This window comes from Hemibagrus wyckioides, linkage group LG18, assembly GCF_019097595.1.
Source record: "Hemibagrus wyckioides isolate EC202008001 linkage group LG18, SWU_Hwy_1.0, whole genome shotgun sequence".
In the NCBI taxonomy this organism is placed as follows: domain Eukaryota; kingdom Metazoa; phylum Chordata; class Actinopteri; order Siluriformes; family Bagridae; genus Hemibagrus; species Hemibagrus wyckioides.
This window is the reverse complement of record NC_080727.1, coordinates 7,707,617-7,715,000: the sequence shown is the minus strand read 5'-3', so window position 1 is coordinate 7,715,000 and position 7,384 is coordinate 7,707,617. Positions and strand designations below refer to the sequence as shown.

The 7,384-nt window shown below is 41.7% G+C and overlaps 1 protein-coding gene across 2 annotated transcripts in view; it reads right to left on the bottom strand.

The window, feature by feature from the left end:
• fam169ab (family with sequence similarity 169 member Ab) overlaps positions 1-5,388 on the bottom strand; it is a 24,941-nt gene extending 19,553 nt beyond the window's left edge. For both annotated transcript variants that reach the window (XM_058414664.1, XM_058414666.1), the window contains exon 1: positions 5,233-5,388. The gene's annotated coding sequence lies outside the window, so the exon portion shown is untranslated. The remainder of the gene's footprint in view (positions 1-5,232) is intronic.
• Positions 5,389-7,384: the final 1,996 nt, after the last annotated feature.

Here is a 7,384-nt window from a genome sequence, read left to right as displayed (position 1 = left end):
ACAGGCGCACACACAGCGACACACAGGCGCACACACAGCGACACACAGGCGCACACAGGCGCACACACAGCGACACACAGGCGCACACACAGCGACACACAGGCGCACACACAGCGACACACAGGCGCACACACAGCGACACACAGGCGCACACACAGCGACACACAGGCGCACACACAGCGACACACAGGCGCACACACAGCGACACACAGGCGCACACACAGCGACACACAGGCGCACACACAGCGACACACAGGCGCACACACAGCGACACACAGGCGCACACACAGCGACACACAGGCGCACACACAGCGACACACAGGCGCGCACACAGCGACACACAGGCGCGCACACAGCGACACACAGCGACACACAGGCGCCGCACACACAGGCGGCGCACACACAGGCGGCGCACACACAGGCGGCGCACACACAGGCGGCGCACACACAGGCGGCGCACACACAGGCGGCGCACACACAGGCGGCGCACACACAGGCGGCGCACACACAGGCGGCGCACACACAGGCGGCGCACACACAGGCGGCGCACACACAGGCGGCGCACACACAGGCGGCACACACACAGGCGGCACACACACAGGCGGCACACACACAGGCGGCACACACACAGGCGGCACACACACAGGCGGCACACACACAGGCGGCACACACACAGGCGGCACACAGGCGGCACACACAGTGACGCACAGGTGCACGCACACGGGCGACACACACACGGGCGGCACACACACGGGCGGCACACACACGGGCGGCGCACACACACGGGCGGCGCACACACACGGGCGGCGCACACACGGGCGGCGCACACACGGGCGGCGCACACACGGGCGGCGCACAGCAACACACACACAGGCGGCGCACACACAGACGCGCACACACAGACGCGCACACACAGACGCGCACACACAGACGCGCACACACAGACGCGCACACACAGACGCGCACACACCACCATTCAAAAGTTTGGGATAACAAAAAAAAAAAAACTTTATTCCTTTTCACAGTAAGAACGTATCTTACCTTACGTACCCCTAAAAATATAACACACAACAGTAAGCCGTCCAGTAAAGGACTTAGTATAGCATGTAGGTCAACTTCTACCTCTAAAAACAGAACTCTACATAACCACAGAGCAGAATATGGTACCAAATGTTACATAACAGCTGCCTATAGGAGCATACAGTAACATACACCGACTCACACACGCTAACTCACTCTGCTATTGGCATTGCTAACTGTGTAGCGCTACAGAGTGGGCCTCTGTCTCGATGACTGACGCACGCTTCCACACATCACTGGGAGTAGAATATGAAAGAATTTTTAAAGCCTGTAAAAATAAATTCTCATATAAGTATGACTGAGGGACATCAAGATCGATTTCAATTGGAATTCCAGTAAAAAATACCCTGTTTTAGATTAGATTAAACTTGTCAAGGTCAGGGCCAATGAAATGCAGTCAAATCTCTCTCAAAATTACAACATTAAAAAAAAATAAGCATTCATAATCGAGATGTTATTCTTTCAGGAATAACTTCTACTCTACTAATGTCTCTTCCACTAGAAGCCTTCAGAGATCAATCAGCCTTCTCTAAAAGTGTGAGGCCATTATTTCCAGAAAGCCAATTATCTCCAAAACCCAAATGACCAGGAGGGTCGATGAAATATTACAGTGGAATCTATCCAGGAAAAGAAATCTGCTCTAGAAACTACTTCAAACTGCTTCACTTATAGTTCTATAATAGCTCAGAACTTCAACTTGTCTTCTTCAACAATGTCCTGATGCCACAGAAATAGTGGATAAACCTAGAATCGGAGTAAATCTGGACATATGTTCAATAAAATACAACACGATCCCATTTAGTAGGCACTTGGGTGAGTGATGGGACTAACATAACAGAGGAAAAAGCAGGGGATGTGGTAGACATTGGAAGGTTGCGAGATCAAATCCCAGGTCCACCAAGTTGTCACTGCTGGGCCCTTGAGCACGACCCTTAACCCTCAATTGCTCAGTTGTATGAAAATGGGATAAACTGTAAGTGGCTCTGGATAAGGGCGTCATATGCCAGAAATGTAAATGTAAAAAATCCACCAAAGGGGTGGAGTAAAGTTTCAGATGGATATGGGTAAGATTTTAGTTGCTGCACTGTTTCTATCACACCCCCGTGACACCCTTTCGCTATTGTGCACTTGTGTATAGTTGTGCATCACAATCCAAACTAATAAACTCAGGACTCTGGATTCAGTCCATGATACATTTTCAAGGACACTATTCTGAATACAGCTACATTTGGATTTCTCAATGGCTGCTATTTCTTTCTTGTTTGTGTTGCCCAAAAGAATATCTCATCAGGATGCGTTGTCAGTATTCTGAACACATGCTTTCAAGGACGCAACGTGCATTTCCTCACAAACCGAACACATACGTCTGTACAGTCTGGGACAGTGCTAAGTGAAATGACTAATTGATCATTGCATTTGAAATAAACCTGTATACTTATTCAATTCAATTTATTTGTATAGCGCTTTTAACAATGGACATTATCTCAAAGTTTAAAGTTAAGTTTATCCCTAATCAGCAAGACTGAGGCAACAGGTGGCAAGGAAAAAATCTCCCTGAGATGATACGAGGAAGAAACCTTGAGAGGAACCAATGTGTACTTTGTATACAAAGCAAATGGGTCATGGGAGTCATTTTTCCACTCAGGATTTGCCCCAAATCCTCGGTGACTGATAAAGATGCACTAAAGATGAATCAACAAAATTCTATTATAGTTCAGCTAAATGTTATTATACCACAGAGCTGTTGAATTCTGTTAGTTTGTTTTAGTTTGGGGGTTTTCTCCCTTGATTTTTAATTTAAATGTTTAATAAAAGTCCTATTTTTTTTTTAGGATAATTCAACAACCAAGTTATAAATTTGTATAGTTTGTTGTAAATTTCCCATTGGGATGAATAATGTATGTATTTATGTATGTACGTATGTATCTATCTATCTATCGCAGCAGAGAGCCTTCAAACAAAAACGAACCATATCTAGTGGTACAGCTTGGGAAGTTTTCCTGGTTTAAAGGTGAATGATACAACTATCAGTGCTATCAATTATTTAAAATCTCCCTGCTTGACATGTGATTTGTTTCACCCAGTTTTTTTACCCAGTTTGGTCACCCACCAGCTAGTTCTCACTTACAAGACATCAATAAACCAGGGAGAGCAAATGCTAACACTCCGAGACATGAAAGACAACTGCAAATTTTCTAATAGCGGCTCATGCCGCAGTGCAGGGCTGCGTTAAACAAAGGAAAGCGATATCTGCCCTCTTCCGCAAACACGAGTTCACAGACACCCATGATTGGCTAGTGTCACGGCTAGTGTCGCTGTGATTGACATTGGAGAGAAAGTATGTCATCCCTCCAAACCTGAAAGCCTGGCAAAATTCTTTGAATCAACACTGAATTTGAACTCAGTGTAAATTTAAGTATATTTTCTTAGTTTAAAATTGCATGCATTGAAATCATAAGTATTTTATATTATGCATATTAGTATTTAATGGACTGGCGACCTGTCCAGGGTGTACCCCTGCCTTTCGCCCAACGTGTGCTGGGATAGGCTCTAGCAGATCCCCGTGACCCTAATTAGGAATAAAGCGGGTATAGACAATGGATGGATGGATATTAGTATTTAGATATTTTTTCTTTTGAAACTAATGTAAAAATCAGTGTGAAAGTTCATTTAAACAGTTTTCTGACACTTCCAATCTATTCACATTGATCGACAACTATTTTATGTTTTCAGGAAAATTCTGTCCAATCATGTGACACTAAAACACACACATATCAACAAGGAAATTTAATCACTGGTGAACTTTTATTCAATTACTAACCTTAATAAATCTTAAAAGTCCTTAGCTGAGTCATTACTAAAAAATGATAAGGAGAAATCACTCATTTGTATGATTTGTGTTTATTCACAAATGTCAGCATTGTTCAAGTGTACAATTGTTTAAAAGTAGTAGCTCTTTGGGTCAAACTGACCTGGTGACCAATGTGGAACTATGTTTCAAGTAGATTTCCTAACTGTTCATGAAACGATGTAGAAATCTTTGGTCATAAAACAGTTCTCAAGCAATTATTTCATTACATTATTTCTTAATTATTTCATTGAATTATTTCAGTACAGTATTTTGTCCTAACTAAGAATAAAATTTTAGATTTTTGATATTTAAAAGCTTTTTTTTTGGGGGGGGGGGACCCGCATATTGATCATGAAGCATCTCTGACAGATTATTACTGAAGCTGTATGCTTATGAAAGTGTGAATTAAGAGTTTGAATTGATTGATTGATTGATTGATAATCAATTAGAAGTGTTTAAGAATAAATTGGATTTTTTTTTGCAGGAAAAGGGGTATTCATGTAGAAGTCTTTCCTGTAATGCATGCTTCAGAGGAAGATCTAGAGCAAGTGAGACCATAAACTTTGACTCAACACAAGAAAGAACACTTTGTCCTTTCACCCAAAGAGCTCCATACTATAAAGCCACACCCCTCACTATACATATAAAATGTATGGACACAACACAATAACTTAAAGGAGAAACCGCAGAAACTTTGCACTTATAATGGTAGCTGCCTTATATATATATATAAACCTTAAACAAATAATGCGAAAATAATAATAATATTTTGATTGTTTTGAATGAAAACGTTTAGCAGTTATACTAAGTTTTAATGAATCCAAGTAAAGTTGCACCATTTCTGTGAACCCCATACAAGTTTTTACTCCAAGGTATGTTGTGCATCATTGATAGGTGCAGAAAGTTACAGCTAAACACATGATTCACAAAGTTATCAGCTGGCACGAGCGATGCTAAAGATAAATCCTTTTGACTTTCAAAGTATAGAGCTCGTGCGTGCGTGCACGCTCATCCCGTCACCCATACATTCACGCGCCTCACCTGAAGCTGCTTCAGATAAACAGTGGATCTAACGACAGTGTAGTGTGCGTCATTTCCTGCACTAGCCGCTGGATTCTCTAAAAGACTAATTAATCCGATATCGAAGAAATCTGAATCCGAAACAAACAGCGTCGATGTGTCTGAGCGGTGAGTGGGCCGTGCCGGGCAGCTTCAACCTCTAATGCTCGTGCGTTTTCATGCTTTTTCCAAAGTGTTTTTACATGACAGTTATTTTTCTTGTCAGAAATCCGCTTACTCACCTTCGTCTCAGCCGCGATGCGCTTGTCGTTGTATTTTTTGTAGAATAATTGGTCGTTTTACAGTAATGTAGCTGTTCCGGCCCGCGAGACGTCAGCTCGTTGTGACTCGGAGTAAGTAGCACGAGCGCCGCTACGCCACACTGAGGACACGCACGCGCTTTATCCAGCGCGCTCTCGCGGGTCAGCGCACGGTGAACAGCGCGCGCGTGCGCGAAATACACAAAGTAATCATTTAGTAACAAAAGTAATAACCAGAATCATAATAAACCTACATGTGGATGCAGTTTGTGTACGATTAGCTACACTGCATGACCAAAAGTATGTGGACAGCTGACTATCACACCTACATGTGAGCTTTATCCAAGTTGGAAGTACACCATTGTCTAGACTTGTCTAGTCTTTCTGGGCTGTAGCATTGGGGTTGTCCTTCACTAGAAAGGGGCCCAAATATCAAATATCCAGCATGGCAGGACCCCTGTTCACAATGTGTGGTCCATGAAGACATGGTTTGCCAAGGTTGGAAGAAGCTGAGTGTCCCTAATGAAAGATATTATAACAGCAAATAGGCACTAAATCTGGAACAGGAGGTTCAATAAGTACATATATTTACTGGCCAGTTTAGTAGAAAACACATATACAGTTCCACTGTGCATTCATGCAATTAATTACTCAGAATGGGAGACCATGTAATTATTATGACTTTGTCTATGGCCTGGGTGTTTTTTTTGTTTTTTTTTCTTATTTGGAAAAGGAATTCCTATGCTGGTGAAAGAGGTGAGAGGAGGCAGGAAGGCTAGGGTATCACAAATAACAACTTTTTACACATGTGATGAACATAAAAGCACTCCTATCAGCCAAGAAGACAAATCTGAAGTCACAACCTTAATAAAACCCTGATGTTTTTCTAATTTTGGACTAATTTTGTATATATGTATATATATATATATATATATATATATATATATATATATATATATATATATATATATATATATGAAAAACAAAAACAACCCCTATAGTGTATATAGTGTATATTTATATACATTTATACTAAAGGAAATGTGTGAAAACCCACACAAACTTTATTTTCTATCTTTATTTCACTTACTGATTGCTTAACTTCATCCGATAGATAGATAGATAGATAGATAGATAGATAGATAGATAGATAGATAGATAGATAGATAGATACATAGATAGATACATAGATAGATACATAGATAGATACATACATAGATAGATTCATAGATACATAGAACAAGAAAGTGCAAGACAGAAACTAACAAGCAGTATTTAACAGACTAATAAGGCTCTACTTGCATTCAGCTTGTGTTAAATTTATTTTTTGTCTCAGAATTTAAATTATGCACCTATGAAGAAACAAAGTGCTGTGTCACTCACTTCCTATTTAATCCGTTAATCAGTTCAAATTACAGGGGATCTCATGGGTGTTGACATCTCCTAATTCCAGCCAGATGTATCCAAAATTAGACAGAAAAGACCTACTTTATTTATTATTAGGAAATATGTGTTCAAGCAGATTACAAATGAGAAAATAAGCTAGTAGTTTCAATCAGAATCTAAACCAAGAGATTGTCAGAGGTTTCTATTATTTGTAGAACAGCTGTAGGACACAGCACTGGTACTGAGCATGGAGACTCAAAAAAAACACAAAAAAACCCATAACATTATGACCACACGCCTGATATTGTTTTGGTTCCCCTTTTGCCAAAAGACATGGATGAGGTGTTGTTGAGGCATGGAATCCACTAGATCCCTGAAGGTGTGCTGTGGTATCTGGCACCAAGATGTTAGCAGCAGATCTTTTAAGTCCTGTAAGTTGCGAGGTGCAGCCTCCATGGATCGGTGTTGTTTGTTCAGCACATCCCACAGACGCTCAATTGAACTGAGATCTGGGGAATTTGGAGGCCAAGTCAACACCTCAAACTCGTTATTGTGCACATAAAACCATTCCTGAACCATTTTTGCTTTGTGGCACAGCGCATTATCCTGCTGAAAGAGGCCACAGCCATCAGGGAATACTGTTTCCATGAACGGGTGTTCATGGTCTGCAACAACGCTTAGGTAGGTGGTACGTGTCAAAGTAACATCCACATGGATGGCAGGACCCAAGGTTTCCCAGCTGAACATT